We start from the raw sequence: 21,294 nt of genomic DNA on the forward strand, positions 1-21,294 counted from the left end.
ATACCATGTTACTTTTTTCGCTACTTATATATGGAAACAATTGAACAAAGGTACACGAACCCCGGGATGCTGAATCGTCAGGGAATGGGATAGTAGTATGGCACCATAGACCACAGCAGACGAGCCATCCTTTTGGTAGATGCGGTGCAGGCAATTCTGAAAACTCACCATGTTCAGAACGCAAACCTACTAGACACATCCATTGTGCCATGTGAACCGGGGACGTGATATTATAACCCCATGGCACATCATCAATTTCCTTCAACCACTGGTGAACCAGCGCTTTATTGTATTTATGTTTGAATGTGGGACACCTAGATATGTTATACATTGACATATTTTCCGCCCCTTCATCTGCGTCTGGAATGCCTGCCGTGTCCAAACCTTTAATATCTATTGTGCGATTTGCTCTGTACTTTTTTATGTCAAGTAAGGTAAAATTAACATAAGATTCTGCACAAAATCCAGCATTAGGGTATCTTCCTCTTTTGTTATCATAGGAGTAACCATTCAGAAAACAAAATTTAGGCGGTTCTGAATATCCCTGGATTAAAAATGGCTTGTTTCCTATGTGTACTCTACCTGTGTTTAACATTGTATAATTGATCAATTGTCCTGTAGACATGGGTTTGGCCACGATTGGGAATATATGCTCTCCTGAGTGCATATGTGAGCATACCCAACAATCCCCTCTTCCATCACTTTGTTGTTTGCCAAATTCGTGCATTAGTAGAAAATGGTGTGGGACATTGTCCTTATCTGCCATATTCTGAGGGTCAACATTACCATGTGGCATAATCATGGGTTCTATAACCACGTTGACATCCATATTAAGGTTTGTAGCAAATGTTTTTTTTAATATGGGTTGTGCTGGGAGAGGTGGTGCAGTGGGCTGTGGATTGGGTGGGTCTTCTTGGGGTTTTTGTTGGGTCAAACCGCTTACTAATTTATTTCTGATTTGTTGGCTGTTGGGGGTTACACAAAGGGTTGTCTGCTTGAACCTAGGGGCTTCAACTGTAATCACGAGCACTTTAACGCATCGTCCATGTGGCTCTTGTTCATACCACTCGATAACCTTGTCTAACGTATCTCTCTTTATAGAGCGCATTACAGACTTACAACATAATTTTTGGGCTGTCATTATTCTTGGGGCTTTAAAAATTGTTCTTTTCTGCGTAGCATGGGTTCCTGGACTAAGGGGGTGACCGGAACCTTCGGGTACATACAGAATTCTTATGATCATGACAAAAATCGCAAAAAGCAGCATCAATACATATATTCCCAAGCCTATTTTGCAATATTTGGGAATGCAATGAGACTTCCCGTTCCCTTTTGGTTTGTCAGAAGAAAGGGGGTCCTTTGTTGTATCGGAATACCCATTGTTCTGAGACACCTCTTCTTCCGGAATACCTGACAATTCTCCTGATTTGAATTGTCTATAAATTGTGGCATTCTTCCATTTCTCATCAGTCAATTTCATTTTGAATCGAAAATGTGCACTAAGTGGATGTGGTTCATTCAGTGTCCTGATAAAGGGGTCCTCTATTAGATCAATCATGTGTTTGTTGACCATCTCTGTCACATATAGTTCCTCCATTGTACTCTGGTCCGTAGGGTGTAATGGAGTGGGGTATCCATTCATCCAGCGGGTAAAAGCATGATGTTGCGCTTGGGGTATCAGTTTTAGGAGGTCTGGAGTTGGATGTCGGAGGACAAAGAAACTATGTTCTCTTGTTCTGGCAAATTTCTTGGGATGTCCTTCATCTCCGGGTATCTCTTCAACCTCGATGCATGGATCCATTGTGGACTCTAATCGGTTAGGACTGCTGTTCTGGTGACTTTAAGAACTTCAAATGGACCTTGGAAGATCGGCCCTGTCTTTTTCCTTACAGCCAGTTGTTTGATCTCCAAGGATCCCCTTTGGAAGGTCCCAGTTAACAGTAAGTCGCCTCTCACTGTAGCAATCGTGCACACAGAGACGGACGCGGCCCTCCATTTTGTTAAGAATTTTCTAGGTTATACCATTTCTCACTTCCAGAACAGGCTGCTTCCTCCAATCACCCCCCCCCCTCTCTGTTGAGTGACATGTGGCCTGAGTGATGAGAGAGGTCACAGGCAGCCAAAGCACAGCAGGAAGCTCCGAGCTATAAAACCACATTAGCTGGGTGCCTAGCTGTCTAAGAAACTGTGCAATCTGGCATATCGTAAAAGTAAAAACCCAGTCCCTCACTGAACTTCAAAAGACCTTCCAAGGGGTCGTAAAGGCAGACTTACTTTTAAAAACTCACTTTTCATATAAGTTGATATCTTCACGTAGGACATAATTACCTAAACATGAAGCCTATATTCAGAAGGCTCAATTTGAGACCATTCTCCTGGTATGTTACACTCCTTAACTGGCATACATAGAAAAGCAGGAAAGAATATCTCCTGAACCATTCAAGTGCATATTTCATGTTTCATCTCTAACCATTCCGCAGTTGCGGCTGAGTATTAATATACTAGTTCCCAGGCCGGCAAATGTACCTAGGAAAAGTTATGGGCCAAAATATAAGCTATGAGAGATTCTGGTTGTAACTTAGGTCTCCACCTACACCTCCCTCCCCAAAAGGAGACCATTGGTTACTACTCCAAAGAGACACCCTGCTGAGATTCTAGAAAAAGGGCTGTTACGCTTGGAGTTGTGTGTGTGAGAGAAGAAGATCTCCCCGCTTAACATCGAAACTACAGTGGGAGATCAACAGCATCCTTGAGCTCATAAGACTTGAAACTGCTTAAACCAAGGCTGATTGGCAAGTACTTTAACCCTTTAAACTCCTTTCTGTTTTCTCTTTGCTGTGCTATTGTTCTCTGTATATTTATATATATATATTGGTTACATCTTTTTTCTGTAAATATTTTTTATCGCACCCTTTTGACATTTTAGTAATAAATCTTACTTTCTGAAAGTGTTGAACTGTTTCTAACGCCTTTAATGCAAACTATGAATTCCTGCTGCTGAAGAGCGCTACTGTGTGTGATTAACCCTCTGTATAACCTGTCTGCGGTGACAGTGGTATACAAACGATTATTTCACCCATCATAGTGTTATTGCTGATGTTGCAAAGTTTCCTCTTTCTCTGTACAAAAAGGAGGTGGTGGCAGTGTGAAGGGTTAATTGCGTAATTAACCTGACCCAGTAACAATCGTGCTCAGGATGCACAGGTTGTGGGCCATTAGCTGGAAAATCTGTGTGCAGGGTGCAGCTGGGTGTGGCATTGTTACGCACGTGACATCGCGGTTTTAGATTAGCTAGCCCTTCGGTCACGAGTTTGGTGAGAAGGGCAGGGGTCTGACGCCGCAATCGTCACACTCACCACAAACAGAGTAAAGTTTGGTTACCTCTTCCATGCAAGGCATCCAGGGTTCATAACATGATAGGAACTGGAAAGGCTAAATTGCCTCCCTGGTCATCATAATATTTATTATAACATTATATGTTCAAGTTAATACTGCAATGCAATCACAACCAATCCACTCTGATATTATAGTTTACAAAGAATCCCAATAGACTGCTGCTTTATTAATAACTGAAAAGTATAACCTCATGAGCTCTTACAGTAATGATGTAAATACAGCTGAACGTTACATTTAGGCTGGCATAGAAATGGAATGCACTGGAACATTACCACTGTTTAGAACTGGCTTGTGTCTGTTGCATTTAAAAGCAACTGTACCTACTGAACAACTTGTAATTCAGTGCAGCCTGTTTTGTGATACAAGCATCCTTCACCTTGTCCTGCAATGCAGCAGCAGTACAGTTTGTCTGACAACTCGGGTCAAGACATACACCCTACCAGCTGACTGAACAGACATACCAGCAGCACAACAATTAGCTCATTCCCCCCTCACACCTATCAGAATATTTATTGCTAACATATGTGCATGCAGCAGAACCTCATTTTCGCCTGTTGCTGACCCTCTCTTTATCAGTCTGTGCTGTAAAAGGAAATTACCATCCAGTTAAAGTTCCCACTTACTCCCCGGTCACATAAAACCTGACTTTGAAATTGTGCGACTTACAGTGCAGTCACACGATTTCAAAGTCGGGTGACATGCCGATTTCAGGCACGATTTGCAAGACATCTGACACAGATGTCTATGCAAATCACACCAAAATTAGTGCATGTACTACTTTAGAAATCGGTGCTGTTCCGACTTGGTCACTCTAATTGCGAGCAATCGGGTGTGACTTGGCATGCGATGTGCAAGTCGCATGGCATGCAAATCACATGCCAATTCGCATCCAGTGTGATTGGACACTGATTGGGCACAATATAATGAGTGCTGTCTCCTGGTAGGGAGTACTACACAGCGAACTTAAAAGTTCAAGTCTGCTGACTCTGTGGCTAGGGGTGAGAATAACATGTAGTTCTGACTTAACCTTGGCAGATTGGCCATTTGAAGAATGGCCAAACATTTACATGATTGACCCTGGATATACCATACTGGCTTTTTAACCACTTCAAGCTGGCCAAACTTATATATGTGGCCTCTTGGTGGGTGGGCCTTAATGCAGAGTGGCCACATATATGTGGCCCTATGTAACTTGCCATACAGAGAATATGCTCCTAGCATGGTAACACAGGGATCAATAAGCTCCTGATGCATACTTACGATCAGGAGCTTTCCAATCATGTGACCGCTGTGACAGCCAATCACAGGGGTCACATGACCCAAATGCTCACCTCTGCCTCCTGGCTTTTAGAACTCCTAAAGGGCTAGGAGGCGGGAAGGAGTTAAAATAAACTATTAACAACTTGTCCTCCAGAGGATTTACCCCCCTTCCTGACCAGCCCATTTTTTGCGATACGGTGCTGCATTACTTTGACTGACAATTTCGCGGTCGTGCGACACTGCACACAAACGAAGTTTACGTCCCTTTCTTCCCACAAATAGAGCTTTCTTTCGGTGCTATTTGATTGCGTGTTCGTTTTTTATTTTGTGTGCTATGAACAAAGAAAGACCGACAATTTTGAAGAAAAAAAACTATATTTTTTTACTTTTTGCTATTAAACATGTCCAGTAAAAAATTTTTAAAAGTCAAATTTCGTCATAAATGTAGGCCAAAACGTATTCTGCTACACGTCTTTGCTAAAAAAATAATCCCAATAATTTAAATTAATTGGTTTACAAGAAAGTTGTAGCGTCTACAAATGGCGGTATATATACTGGAATTTTTTTTCTTTTACTAGTAATGGCGATGATCAGCAACTTATAGTGGGACTGCGGCGGGCATTCTGACACTGGGGGGAACTGGCTTGGTGTCACTGGCATCCCCAGTGATACCAATACAGTGATCAGTGCTAATAAAAAGCACTGGCACTGTACTAATGGCACTGGGCAGGAAGGGGTTAACATGTTGGATGATCAAAAGGTTAACTGTGTGCTGTTTTACTGTGTGGTGTGTGTGTGCTTTACACTGTAAGCACACTGCTTTGTATGGCTGTACTATGCAGAGCCATACAAAGCAGTGTGCCGGAGCTGATAGGAGAGAGATCTCTCCCCCATTGAAGATACTCGGCGATCACCTGGTGCCTTCGGGGAATCACTGGCTAGGACCCGGTGATTGACAGTCAAGGCCTCAAATGGCGGCATGGGTAGGGCGCACATGCACCCCCTACCCAGAACTGCACAATCATGTGTATATATATGTGATTATGCACACCTGTGCTGCCATGTAGCAGTATTTCTGCTATAGGAGGCACAGAAGTGGTTAAAAACCTGTGTGTGTATCTATTTACAACTGATTGTTTTTGTGAATGAGTAGGATTGTGGGGAAGAGGACTTTGTCCTCATTAATATGCCCCTCCCCATGTTGAGGGCATGTGGTCTGGTATGGTTCAAAGGGAGACAGCATCCTTTTTTTGGGTCTGGTTTGGATTTGGTGGGACCCCATGTCATTATTTTTTTCATGGGGTTCCTCTTTAAAATCTATACCAGGTCCAAAAGGTATTGTATGGTATGGATTTTAGGGGACCCCATGAATATTCTATGTGGGGTTATCCCACAAAATTCATACCGGATTTGAAGGATGTGGTATTGATTTTTTGCACATTTTTTTTTACTTACAAAAGGTGAACTTATACTTGAAAGGCATTTTAAACAGCTTTTTTATTTTATAAATGTCATTTCATGCGCAGATTTAGAGGTCCTCTAAACAGGTTTTTTTTAAAGAAACAGAGCATTATTAATGTTGCATTTCAAGCATTATGAAATTTATTGCTCTGTACAAATCAAGAGCTTTAAAGCCAGTTCACACCATAGAAACGCAGTCCAGAAGCGTTTCAGATGCATTTCTGCATGCATGTTTTTGACGCAATCTGGTGTGTTTTTGTTGCTTTCCAGTTAATTTTTTCCCCTCTCTTTAACTTCAATTGATATAGGGACATTTGTGTTCCAGTGCATTTTTGGTGCATTCCAGTGAGTTCTGGTACATTCCAATGCGTTCTGGTACATTTTTTTTTATGCTTTTTACCATGTTCCAGTACAGTTCTGTGCAGGACAAATGCAGCCTGTTCTTTTTTTTTTCTGCAACTGAAATGCAATGGCACTGATGTGAACTATGACATTGACAACCATATAACCTACTTTCTGTGCATTTTGGATGCAGAAAAAAAGCACACTGAAAGGCATGTAGTGTGAACTGGCCCTTACTCCACATTTACTGTCCCTTTAAATAGTTCTTTTGGGCCAAGGTGCCGCAAACAAACTATTTACTGCGCTAGCAGGTGCACTTGCTTGGAACATTATATAAACTGTATGTAGCCTCAGCAACGTACATAGAGTATACAGCGCTGTGTTCTGCCAGTGAATGAGAACTTCCCATCCCACTTCTGGAACAAAATAGAGTTGGGCTGAGCCATTCACAGGAAACTTTGTATTCTATAAATGAGGACAAAGCTTCCACTGATTAGCTGAGTCAAAGATTGCGCCATCATCTGCTTGCTTCTATGCCTCATCCAATCATAGAATGTCTTGTATTCATTTATAGAGAAGGATTAAATCAGGAGAAGGAAGAGGTAACCATTTGTTTTCCAGTGCATGGATCAATCTGATAGGAGGAGCAGTGTGCTGCTTCTCATTTCACTGTCCAATCACAGGGTGGAGGTTGGAGTGAAACTGCAACAAAGAAAAATCAGGCCCCTATGCTGTGTGGCAAAGCATGTAAACCTCCAAACCAGACACTCAGAATTGCAAATCCTTTGAATTTCATCTGTTTATTTAGCTGTTTGCCCAGGGGAAAATTTGGGAATCCTGGGTGAAAACATTTGTAAATAGACTCCTAAGTGTTCATGTGCAAATATTAGGTATCCTTAAACAAAAACAGGTCTGCTTTGCTTGAATGATTTTGCAGAAATATTGTTGGTTACTCTCTGAATTCCTGGGATGCCTTGTGATACAGGGAGATTTGTCTGGGCCTATGGCAGTAAAGTGTTTATGAGTCTAGATCTTGGGTTGTGAGATAACAGAAATGAATGTCTCTGTAATTCTTGGCATGCTGCATATTCTTAAGGGCTCATGTACACTGCATCTGATAAACTCACGTTTAGGAGCTGTTCAGCATTTTTTTCAGCAGCCCCTGAACTCACCCTGATGTTTTCCTATGTGTCCATGTACACATCTTCGTTTTACAGGCAGTTGAGCTTACAGTCTTTTTTTTAACACAACAAACTTGCATTCAGACGTCAATTTTATCAGCGTTTCAAACGCTTGTAAATGCGGCTAATCGCATTTATAAGCGTTTGCAATTTTTTTTTTTTAAAATGCATGCAAAGAGTTTTCGAGGTGCTCAGATGGACAAAACACTTAACACAGGATGTTCCTACCAAGCTTGTCACACATTGTAATGACCAATTCACACCTCAGACCTCTCCCACCTTTGGAAACAAAAGATATGTTAATGCCCATTCACACCTCAAATTCCTCATGTAGACCCCCTGCCAGGTGACCTTAATGACTCACTCCAGCAGACACCTGCCCACCCTTGGAAACAAAAGAAATGTTAATGTGCAACTCACACCTAATTATCTCCACACATACTGCGGTCTCTGCTTCTACTGTGTGTATTCCTCTGAAACAGTCTGAAATAGTTAATAATTTACCACTTTTCAGTGCATTCTGGGCATTTGGGAGGTTCTCCTGTGCTTATCTTTAAAAACGTTTCTAAACAAAAACGCGCATAAACGCGTTATGCAAACGTGACTAAACAGACGTTTTTTAACCTACGTTTTCCAGCAGTCAGTTTCCATCGTTCAGAAACATCCTGTGTACATGGGGCCTAAGGGGAACCTGTCACCTACCTAAAAGCTGCTGGTAGCAGCACCACAGCAAAAAAATACTTTAAATGCTCATTTGCAGTATTTTTTCTTTCCACAAATTATTGTTTATTCACTTGCAATGTGCCTTGAAACTTACTAGAAAATGTGACTATTGCAGGTAAAGTCGATTCCCTCCCTATGTGTTATAGCCCTTGTTGGTTCTATTGACCCTTAGACCCCTGGTCTAAGTTCTCTGTCACTCGTTCTGTCTCCTCAGGCCTGGAGAAGCATTGGTTACAAGTAATCACACATGAGACCGTCTTATAAGTAACCAAAAACTTCTAATTTATTCCACAACGAAAGCTCTCTTATATAGTACAATATAGCATGCAAGTGGGAATACAAGCATTTACGTCAATCCTGAATAATGATGAGAAGCAAAATTTAAGGAATGTCTATAATATTACATAAAAACTTATCTGCTACATACAATAGAATCTAGCTAGATACTTTTCAAGGCTGTGAACATGATCTTTCTCAGGCATTGTAATTAGTTATAAGTAACAAACAATTATTTTCTCATGGAACAGAAATATTTGACATTTAATTGTATCATAACAGAAACAGGTGCTTGTTAATACAAAGAAATAGTTGGATACTTTCACCGTCTCTACCAAGGCTAAGCTAAGATAAAAGATAGAAGAATTTTGTGAGTATAGTTCTGTAATACATAACTGACATAGCATATTTTCATTAACTCATTCTGGTTATAATACAAAACAATTAATCAACATGTTAGTACAAAATGTAGTGGGAAAAACAAAATGACAGACCTAAAAGACATACATTTCCCTTCAGCCCTCTTCTCTAATTACTGCTTGCTCTGTCCAACCTTCCCGTCACCTACCTATATAAGCTTTTCTTAACCTCATCATGCCTCTGCCTTTGGGAGTCATGCTAGTAACTCTTAGCCTTGCAATGCCTCATGGAACTTGTAGTTTGGCAACAGCTCGAGGGCTGCCATTTTGACACCCCTGCTATAGAGTGTCTCATTTGGCCATTGCAGGGACGGACTGACAGCTCATGGGGCAATAGGGGATCATGGTGCCCCTGTGTCCTCAACCACACTCAAACCACACCCAAAAAAGCCTATGAAAGGTACCATTGTAACTATGTTTGTATTTATTTTGCTGAATAATTTGGCCTAGACACTCTGAGGAGGACAAGTGGAGTAAGAAGAGAGAATGTCACACACTGCACACAAACTGATCAAGCTGCAGCTATGAGAGCCAAAACCTAGAGCAGGAAACAGACACCTCAGCTCTGCACCACTGACTTCCTGTTGCATAATTTTCTAGCTGAGAAATGCGGAATCAAACAGGATTTCACTTTATTTCTTTTACTATTTTATATCGATTGCTTTCTGAACCTGCAGATATTACTCCCTTTTGTAAATATGCATTTTTTTAAATGTCCTGATAAACTGAGCATAATAGTGCAGTCAATAGACTCCTCTACTCTACTAATAAATGTGTGTTTACTTTGTTTAGCACCCTTCTAGATAGGAGCTAGGATTGGTTAGATTTAGTGCCTGCTCATTGTGTTCAGTGGAGCTGTATTTATTTTGATTAGGTCAATTTACGCATATTTACATATATATTGTACATTCACATTAGTCCCTGCCCTCAAGGAGCGTACTAAAGCACACTAATCTAAAGCACAGGTGTCAAAATGGTGGCCCTCCAGCTGTTGCCAAACTACAAGTCCCATGAGGCAATGCAAGATTGACATTTACAAGCATGACTCCCAAAGGCAGAGGCATGATGGGACTTGTAGTTTTGCAACAACTGGAGGGCCGCCAGTTTGACACCCCTGCTCTAAAGTCAATTAGGTCTGTTCAGTGTTCTCAGCTGTTGCTAGTCTGATAGCTTCCACTGCTTCCAGAGAGTGGTAGAATTCTCTGGAACATAGGTGTGGAGTTATGCAGATGGCAGTATGAACATTAATGCAGCCCTGGCCAATCCAAGGGAGAAGGGCCCTGAAGACCCCGGGGATAGCTGCATAAATACCCAGAGAAACTGGGCTTCTGGGTCTTTTTCTGCAGAGGATCAGTCCAACCTGGAGGACAACCTGTAAACAAGAGAGGTCTCTCACTTGCCAGCAAGGACATGCTGTTTTGTATTTCTCTGCACAGCACATAAATACAAAGCAGCATGTCTCCCTAATAAAACACACACAGCACCAGTGGCGAACTGACAACTCATGGGGCAATAGGGGATCATGGGGCCCCTGTGTCCTTGCTCAAACTCAAAAAGCCTATGAAAAAGGTACCAGGGGCATCTCACGGGGGCCCCTACTGACCCCGGGCCCTCGGGCAGTGCTCGAGTTTCCAAATGGTCAGTCCGCCCCTGCACAGCACATAATGTGAAACAGCACAAAGTTAACCCTTTGATCGCCCCAGATGTTAACCCCTTTCTGCCCACAGTCTGCTGGGGCTACTGACATCCAAGACTGCGGCACCCATCAACCTCCTCTGAGCTTTTGGATGTCTACACAAGAAAATTTTTTTACAGGTAAATAACACTCATTGGTCTACGTTCACGCCTATGCGTTTTCCGCTTCATTTTGGCATTTTGCAGAAATGCACAGCAGTCCATTTAAAATGATTTGCTATGGGACAGGTGCACATCTCTGCATTTTCACCTGGTGTGTTTTTTGGAAAGGGTCAGGGACTTCTTTAAACTCAAAACGTTGCATTTTTTGTTCTATAGACTTCAATGGAGATGCTGCAGAAAAAACATGTAGTGTGTTTTTGATACCTTTTTTATGCATTTTGTGTTTTATTCTGCCCAGCAACACGTTGAAAAAACCCCCCACAAAATGCATCAAAAACAACACATGTGCAAAACCGCAAAAAGCATAGCAGAAACGCATCAAACACAAACTGCATAGGTGTGAACCTAGCCTAACATATGTTAAACATACATGCAATCTCATGGGAAGATTTTTGTAAAAAAAAAAGTTAATCTTAGTTAAAGTGTTACTAAACCCAGGACCCTGCATGCACTATATCCGGTGTCCCACAGTACATACAACATAGAAATGCAATTATTTTAGTAAATATAAACTGCTAAATACCTTTTCTCATCAGCAGTTAGAGCAGCCTTGTGACTTCTATCAGTGTCCAGAAGAGAACATGTTAAAGCTTGTGGGAGGAGATTTCATTCTCCTCTCACTGCCCTATGAGATTGCATAGCCCCTGATCTTCTGTCTGGACAGCTCTAATTGGCCCCAATCTGATCACATGCACTCTCCCAAAAAAAAAAGAAAAAAACTTTCTAACAATACACACCAAACTGAGCATTTTTAGAGTGTCTGCAAGGCTGTGTTCTATCAGGAGATGAAATGGGAAAGGTGGAAGAATGGGAGGATCAGAGAAGACAGGATCAAACATCCTTTTTACACAATGCAGAGGATTAACCCCTTACGTTCCACAGTGAGTATAGCAAGCATGCTTTACTGCATATACAGACTGATTTTACTGTTGTGGGTTTACTAACACGTTAAGCCTAGTCAGTCCTAGCTTATCTATTATTAGATATTTTACTAATTTTATTTACTTGTTTTTTATCATTCATACGTAGAAGTTTTCATTCATCTTGTTTATTGGTTTTTGAACCATCTCATTATAAAATACACAGCTTTATTTCCTGCATATGTAACTAATGATTTTAATTCTTTTGTAACTAACCATTGCCATAGTTCAGACCAGAAACCTAAAGTATAACTAAAGGCAAGCTTTAAAAAAAACAAATTTGGACAGAGTGGAAAAGGATTAAAACACCTGTCAGGTTTTTATTCCTCTACCCTACTAACTGATACTGTCCTCTGCCCAACTGACACTGTCCTCTGCCATACTGACTCCTATAGTCTGCCCTACAAACTGCTGACTCCTGTACTCTGCCCTACCTATTACTGACCTCTATAGACCGCCTTACCTATTACTGACCTCTATACACCCCCTACACACTGCCCTACCTATTACTGACCTCTATACATTGTCCTGCACTTAGGCCTGAAACTATTTGAGCAAGTCAGCCTGCAGTACCAGATGTTCTGCCTTCATGATAGACTCTATCCACTCCCCTGCTAACTGATACCACCCACTGCCCTACTAAGTGTCACCATCCAACGCCCTACTTACTGTCACCATCCACTGCCCTACTTACTGTCACCATCTTCTGCATTACTAACTGTCACAATCCACTGCCTTATTAATTGTCACCATCCTCTGCACTAACCGTTACCATCCACTGCCTTACTAACTGTCACCATCCTCTGCACTACTAACTGGCACCATCCACAGCCCTACTAACTGACATAATCCACTGCCCTACCAACTGTCACCATAACCTGCCCTACTAACTGTCACCAGCCATCCACAGCCCTGCTAACTGTCACTATCCACTGCCCTACTAACTGACACCATCAACTGTCCTACTAACTGGCACTATCTACCGCTCTACTAACTGTCACCATCCACTGCTCTATTGACTGACACCGTCCACTGCTCTACTGACCCCTGTACACTGTTCTACTGACCCCATCCTCTGCCATACTGACCCCTATAATCTGCCTTACAAACTGTTGACTCCTGTACTCTGCCCTACCTATTACTGACCTCTACATACCACTCTACCTATTACTGTCCAGGGGCAGACTGACCATTTAGTCACTCGGGCAGTGCCCAAGGTCAGTAGAGGGCCCCATTAGATGCCCCTGGTACCTTTCATAGGCCTTTTTGGGTGTGGTTTGAGTGTGGGAGAGGACACGGGCCCCATTAATTCCTATTGCCTGGAGGCCCCATGAGTTGTCAGTCCGCCCCTGTTACTGACTATTAATTACTGTTACTGACTATTTCTTACTATTACTCTATATACTGCCCTTCAATCATGCCTGAAACTAGTTGAGCAAGTCAGCCTGCAGTACCAGATGTTCTGCCTTCATGATAGCCTTCAGCATCAGACATGTGGGGGTGACCAATTATACTGCAAATATGAAAACATTGTGAATGAATGTGAATGAGCTGCTCATTGAAGTTAACTATTTAGGTAGGCTTTAAGTTTATATTTCTACAGTGACGTTACAGTAGTTTTATTATAATTTTTCTAGGTTTTGACCGTGTCATCCTTAGTATTTAGTTAGGCCTTGCTAGTTATTTATTTTATTTTTTAAAGGCCACCCTACCCTGATGATCTTTTTCATTTGGTTTAGGTAGATCTCCACCTCTCAAATGTTGCTTGTCCCTGATCTAGAGGAAGGCAAAAAAACAATAAAACATGGTCCAATTTGCTCCAGTGGGTTAAAAAATGCATTCCTGATCCCCCAGGAGCTAATCGGATATTTCCTGGATCAACAATCCCAGTTACTGTTAAGAAGCCTTTCCATATGTGGAGGTTAAATCTCTTTTCCTCGAGATGTAAAAAGTGCCCCTTCCCTGCTGTTATGACCTGAATGTGAATAAATGTACACTAAGTTCACTGTATGGACCAGCTACGTGGTGATCATATTCCCCCTTTATCGCCTCTTCTCAAAGGAGAATAAATTCATTTCAGCTAATCCTCCTTTATTTGATTAAGCAGCAAGCCAGCATCTGGAGTGATCATGCTAATTACCTCTTTTTGATACAAGATTCTGAGTACCAGATGGACTATTTAAGGATGCTCCTGCCTGTGCTCAAGTGATGACTGGTTTTCATCTGTTCTGTGTCCTGCATTGTTCCTGTATAATTTCCTTGTTGCTGAACCAGCTTTTTCCTGACCTGATCTTGAATTCTGCTTCTGACTTGTTTCCTCTTTCTGACAGCTCTGCTTATGATTTGGTACCTCGCTGCCTGCCTGTTGATGACCCTGGATATTCCTGTGACCACGCTCCTGTCTCTGATCCTGATTTTCCATTTTGTTTGAGTGCCTGCCTGTCTGCTATACAAGCTCTGCACCGTTGAGTGTTTCTGCCTTAAGTCTGCCGGGAGCTCGGTCAAGCCACTCATCCTGAACCTGCAGCGCAAGTGGAGTGCCCCTTTAACCTGGGCAGGACTTCTGATCACAGTTACCGTTCATGAACCGACGATCCGTCAGTTTCCTCAGGACTGCATCTCCTGCTGCAAGTTCTCCTATCAACAGCTGCTGGCACTCGTGTTCCTCCTGTCCCTCAGTACCCTCTGTTCCACTACCAGTGGGGTCAGGGGTGGAGATACAAAGGGAGGCCGACATAGTCATTTCAGTCTCTTCATCAGGTAGGTGACACTCCCAGACAATTACATTGTTGCTAAAAGAAAAGGAGATGCTACACCATGGTAAAAGTGGCTCTGTTCCAACGTTTTGAGATGTGTTGCTGCCATCATTTTCAAAATTACTTTTTTTTTCTTAGAATGGTACATCTTCTCAGTTTAAACATTTGGTATGTTTTCTATTGTGAATAAAATATGGGTTTATGAGATTTGCAAATCATTGGATTCTGTTTTTTGGAGAATTTACACAGTGTGCCAAATTATTTGGAATTGATGTTATAATTTTCTTTTGTTTAGTCCACCAATTTTTGGGGAAATTGTGTGAAGTGTTCTTGCCTCCACCAGTAGTCTACAACTCACACTCTAGCTTTTGTCACTCTGCTGCCTGCTCACACACCTGGGTTCCTATGGCAACTCACTCTACAGCAAGGGCAGAGAAGAGCGGTTAAAAACAAACTGCTCCAACGTGCTCACTTCACTGGCGGTTGCCATTTTCATACGGTTGTAGTTTAAAAATTATACATCCTACACCAAAGAGCATTATATTGTGAAAATCACAAGACCCAGACCTACATTTTGATGCATAGTATGTCTCTGAAATATTAAAAATAAAGGCACAGTCACAGTTTAGATATTGCCCTTCAAATTTGAGGTGGCTAGAGTAGAGTTTCAATGAATGTCAATGGGCGGCGTGAGTTGCAAACAAATGGTCATATTGTGAAAACTATCAGGACTATGGCTTAGCCATGGACATTTTTAGTGGCAGCAGGGATAGCTCAACGTTTTGATATAAGATTTGTGTAGGTGGGCTTGAAAATGAGGGAGTGATGGCAGTTTAGAAATCATGTCCTGATTTTTCAGCTCACACTCTAGTTTTGAACATTCCGCCATTCATTCCTATGGGACCAATTTCACCACAAAAACGCCGATATTTCGTAAACTATTCGGCAAAACGTTCCACAAAGTAATAGCACACCAATCAGGAACAATCCGCACGTTTTGGTATATTACTGTCTATGTAGTGTAAAAACTGTGGGAGGAGTTAGGGTGGTAAATTTGGCTATAATAATAAGAATATATATGTGAGATAACAGTAAGTGGTCTTTCCATGCAAGAACACTTAACAATAATTATTTTTGACAATCCAATATCAGTTTGCCTGAAACAAGTTGTTTCAGAGTGCTGCCTACATATCTGCTGCCTGTCTGCTGGCCATCTTTTTCAACAAGTTCCTGGATTCCCTGCATGCTTTTCAGCTTCTCCTCGGCTCATTCCTTTGGTTTACTTTCCATTTCTAAGGACTATATATCCCATAGTACCCTTCTGCCTGCAAGCAGATATGATGCAGGGTGTTTGCCATGCTGAAGGTGCTGAAGGTGGTAGTTCAGAAGGCAGACTTTGTGAAATTTGAGATGCCAGCAATGCATATTCACAATAGATTGTGTTTATGGGTCACAGAAATCAAGGAAGTAAATGTGTGGGATTCTTCAAAATGTAAGTTTTCAAACATCAAATTCATTCAGATTAATAGGCGTAGGCTACAAATATATATATGATTTTAAATTTTTACCTTACATATGGTTTAACAAAAAGGCAATTCATATACAGTCATGGCCGAAATTGTTGGCACCCTTGATATTTCTCCAGGAAATCATGTATTTCTCACGAAACGTATTGCATTAACACATGTTTTGCTATACACATGTTTATTCCCTTTGTGTGTATTGGGACAAAACAAAAAAAGGGAGGAAAGAAAGCAAATTCGACATAATGTCACACAAACCTCCAAAAATGGGCTGGACAAAAGTATTGGCACCCTTTCACAACTGCGGATAAATAAGAATGTTACAAGCATGTGATGCTCCTGTAAACTCACCTGGGGCAAGTAACAGGTGTGGGCAATATAGAAATCACACCTGAAAGCAGATAAAAAGGAGAGACGTTCACTTAACCTTTGCATTGTGTGTCTGTCTGTGCCACACTAAGCATGGACAACAGAAAGAGGAGACGAGAACTGTCTGAGGACCTGAGAACCAAAATTGTGGCAAAATATCAACAATCTCAAGGTTACAAGTCCATCTCCAGAGAACTAGATTTGCCTTTGTCCACAGTGCGCAACATTATCAAGAAGTTTGCAACCCATGGCACTGTAGCTAATCTCCCTGGTCGTGGACGGATGAGGAAAATTGATGAAAGATTGCAACGCAGAATAGTCCGGATGGTGGATAAGCAGCCCCAAACATGTTCCAAAGACATTCAAGCTGTCCTGCAGGCTCAGGGAGCATCAGTGTCAGCGCGAACTATCCGTCGACATTTAAATGAAATGAAACGCTATGGCAGGAGACCCAGGAGGACCCCACTGCTGACACAGAGACATAAAAAAGCAAGACTACAGTTTGCCAAAATGTACTTGAGTAAGCCAAAAGCCTTCTGGGAAAACGTCTTGTGGACAGATGAGACCAAGATAGAGCTTTTCGGTAAAGCACATCATTCTACTGTTTACCGAAAACGGAATGAGGCCTACAAAGAACAAAACACAGTACCTACGGTAAAATATGGTGGAGGTTCAATGATGTTTTGGGGTTGTTTTGCTGCCTCTGGCACTGGGTGCCTTGACTGTGTGCAAGGCATCATGAAATCTGAGGATTACCAAAGGATTTTGGGTCGCACTGTAGGGCCCAGTGTCAGAAAGCTGGGTTTGCGTCCAAGATCCTGGGTCTTCCAGCAGGACAATGACCCCAAACATACGTCAAAAAGCACTCAGAAATGGATGGCAAAGAAGCGCTGGAGAGTTCTGAAGTGGCCAGCAATGAGCCCAGATCTAAATCCCATTGAACACCTGTGGAGAGATCTTAAAATTGCTGTTGGGAAAAGGTGTCCTTCCAATAAGAGAGACCTGGAGCTGTTTGCAAAGGAAGAGTGGTCCAAAATTCCGGGTGAGAGGTGTCAGAAGCTTATTGATGGTTATAGGAAGCGACTGATTTCAGTTATGTTTTCCAAAGGGTGTGCAACCAAATATTAAGTTAAGGGTGCCAATACTTTTGTCCAGCCCATTTTTGGGGTTTTGTGTGACATTATGTCATATTTGCTTTTCTGCCTCTGTTTTATATTTGTTCCAATACATACAAAGGGAATAAACATGTGTATAGCAAAACATGTGTTAATGCAATACCTTTTTTGTGTGAAATACTTGATTTTCAGGAAAAATATCAAGGGTGCCAACAATTTCGGCCATGACTGTATTTCATGATCAAGGGGTCTGGCCTTGGGCAGCAGTCCATTCTGGCATATAAGTGCTACAGGAATTATTTTGGTGCTTTTGTTTCACATCCTCTATAACCTCTTCCTGTTAATTACTTGAATTCATGCACAAGAAACCTTTTTTAGATGTGTTGAATTGTCAGGTTCCCTTTGCACATCAAAGAACGTAAAAACAATACAAATGCACCATGTGCTGATAAATATCACTTAAGTATAAAGTAAAGCTGGCCATACAATTGTGCCTGTTCACACCACAATGTTGATGCCACATGAGTTTTTTTCTGCGCAAAAGACTGCATACATGTTGCAGATGTCTGCGCAGAAAAAATCCACACATGATATTAGTGTTGTGTTGTGAACAGGTCATATGGAGAACAATTATTTTCTCGGTTTCCTTGCAGAAATAGGTGCAAACAAACTCTGCCCATGGTGTGTATGGGCCCTTAAGGTTACCTATAATTTCCTTCAACTGTCTTGTGAGTGTAGCATTAAAATACATTTTCTGCATAACCTGTTGAAAAATCTGCTCAAAAACCATGGTGGGTGTGCCCAAGACCAGCCACACATGCCAGCTGAGCCATAGGGAAATGGATAAAATCAGGGCTGGTTCAAGGGGTGGGCAGTAGGGGCAGCTTCCCTGAGTGACAGAGGAGCAAGGGGGCAGAGAATAGACATAAAGCAGGAAACCCCCTTCTGTAGCATGCATTAACAGTGGGGGAAGGGGTGCAGTCCCACATCTTTGCCCTGGGCACTAGATGAACTTGTCCCACTAAATTTACACGCAGGAGGTAGTGTTGGGTTCGATGTTCAAGTCAGACATGAGGGCATGTGGCGGGCTATTCACCCACTGAGTGCCCCACAATGCACTATGTTCTCACAGTACATTGTGAGAGTCATGATTGGCCAAAGCAATGCACCTAACCATAGGTCAGGTGCAATGCTTTGGCCAACCACAGGACAATGCACTGTGAGAGCCATGATTGGCCAAAGTCAGAGTGACTTTGGCCAATCATGGATCATGGCTAAGTCCACTCCTCACACTATATAAGGCTGCTTATACAGCAGCCTTGTGTAGTGTGTTGCTGGACACTGCCAAAGACAGAGGGGAGAACACCCCCCCCCCCCCAAATAAATAAATAATAATAATTTAAAAAAAATTATATCATAAATAAATAATTTTTAAAAAGTGCGTGAGGTATGCCCTAAAAGCCATACCAGGTCATTTAGGCCTGGTAGGACTTTTAAGGGTAACTCCACCCCTAAATAATGGGGAGGAAAAAGCATGGGGTCCCCCCTAAAATCCTACCAGACCCTTGATCTGAACACAGGCCTGGCAGAGCAGGAAAGGGGGAGGACGCATGAGGGCCCCCTCCCTGCGGCTTACCAGACCACGTGCCCTCAGCATGAGCCCCACGCTTTCAAAGGACAGTGCTGTGCTTAAAGTGGTAGTAAACTCACATTTTATTTTTAACTACAGGTAAGCTTATATTAAAGCTTACCTGTAGATAAAATGAAGATCTCTTAAATGTACACTGTTTAGGGCAATCAAGTGGCAGTAGCCCGCGTACACAGAAGGAAGACGATGGAAGCCTCTGCAGTGGTGACAGTGCGCCACTGGAGGACTTTGTTTTAAGGTAAGTCCTTTATAATGTACTAGTATGAAATGCATAGTAGCACATTATGCCTTTGCCTTGCGGGGGAAAAAAATGTTTTACTTCTAATTTACAACCACTTTAACCCTTTATCCTTGTCCTGGGGGATCTTCAGAGCTGCCCCGAGGACTGGTAGTGCCTGCAGGCTGTGGAGTTGGGAGAAGTTCTAAAGGGGAGAAGAGATACTTCTGCATCAATCTGAGCTAACTTCAAAGGGGGCTGAGAGTCCCTAGCCCGTAAGGGGATTTTGCTACTGATCCGTAAAGACTGACCACATTCAGGGAGAAGACTAATCCAAGATCTTTTTTCTGTAAATAAGGACGTTGTCCCTGTGTATTGATTCAGTCAAGTCGGGCATCCCAAAATCCTTATTTAATGTACAGCGCTGAGCGAACTATTGGCGCTTTATAAATACTGTATAATAATAATAATTAGCCCATTCAACAAACAGTATATACCCTAAAAACTCCTCCTTATCATTACCACATCATCAAATGCATGGTCAAAGTTCCAGCTAAGAGTTGGCAGTGAAAAGTCAGAATAGAAAGCACTAAGAAACAACAATGTAGTACATGGGCATAGATGAAGGTTGAAGCTAAACCCAGGCACTAATGACAATTACCAGAGGTAAGAAAAAGACATGTCCGCTCTGGAGCCTTCCCTTCAGTGCTGGGTACAGGCCTTCTCCCTCTCCAGTCATCTCTCTTTTGGAGATATCTGTTACAGGTCTGTGGACATGTATCTCCCTTTTATTTTCATGTATCTTTCTGCTGTCTGTGGGACTACTTTGTTATGGATGCTGGTACCTTCTGTACTCTCCCCGTTCAGAGTTCAAACTTTCTGCTGTTTTTTAATGTATCACAATTCTGTTTATTTTCATTTTGTGGTGGTTTATGTAATAATTTATTCTAAGTATGTAGGGCGGTGTCCAATCCCTTAAACAATATTTTGCAATGCCTCCAGCTGTTAAAATACGGCAAATATTTAATAAACCAATAATTTGGACACCTTAATAATTTGATCACCACGTAATAATATTCCTTGAGTTCTTTTCACCAATGTGATTTCTTTACCATATACACAAAATTTGCCTTTTTGATAAATAAATACATTTATTTATGTAAAAATATTTATATATATATATTAATACAAACAAAAATTTCTGGTGATGAATATATTCGTACACACAATCAAAGATATATTACGCTAATCTCTATGGTACAACACAATATATGTTTATCACATGATGTAAAACAAATTTTAGAGGGGGTTAGTTTCAACTTATAGTGCTTCAGAAATTATTTCCAATTTCCCACGGCCGTATGAAAATAAGAAAGTATCTCTGATAATTAGCACCGCAAAAACACTACAAATAGTTAGTATACAGTATATGATCTCAGTATCAATACTCAAAAAGTTATATTAATAATTATTCAGATAACCTTCGTACACTATCCTAACCACACAATAAAATGTTATATATCTTAATAAGTTTTAAATATAAAAGAAAACTACAGTATTTTGGCACAGTCTCACTACTCCCAGAATTTCGATTTTTGAGGTCTCCCAGTGGGATGCAGTTGGGCAAAAAAAAATGTTTCTGGTCAGTCAGGCACCAGAATTTGGATCAGCAGCAGAGTCTCTGGCGAAAGTCTTTTCCTTCAAAATGGCCTTCAAAAATAAAATGGGAGCTGAAAGTTCTCAGCAAGATGGCCGCAGATAGCAGGTAGCAAGCGAGTATAGTACGAGGATTGAAAAGTGAAGTATATAGTATATAGTCTGAAGAGGTGAA

The 21,294-nt window shown here is 41.6% G+C and overlaps 1 long non-coding RNA gene across 1 annotated transcript in view; it reads left to right on the plus strand.

Moving 5' to 3' along the window:
- LOC149459751 (uncharacterized) overlaps positions 1-14,798 on the plus strand; it is a 38,620-nt gene extending 23,822 nt beyond the window's left edge. Inside the window, exon 3 of the long non-coding RNA XR_016313224.1 lies at positions 14,166-14,798. This is a non-coding gene — a long non-coding RNA (uncharacterized LOC149459751). The remainder of the gene's footprint in view (positions 1-14,165) is intronic.
- Positions 14,799-21,294: the final 6,496 nt, after the last annotated feature.

This window comes from Staurois parvus, unplaced genomic scaffold, assembly GCF_062004578.1.
Source record: "Staurois parvus isolate SC_StPar_1 unplaced genomic scaffold, SC_StPar_1.0 ptg000249l, whole genome shotgun sequence".
Classification (NCBI taxonomy): Eukaryota; Metazoa; Chordata; class Amphibia; order Anura; family Ranidae; genus Staurois; species Staurois parvus.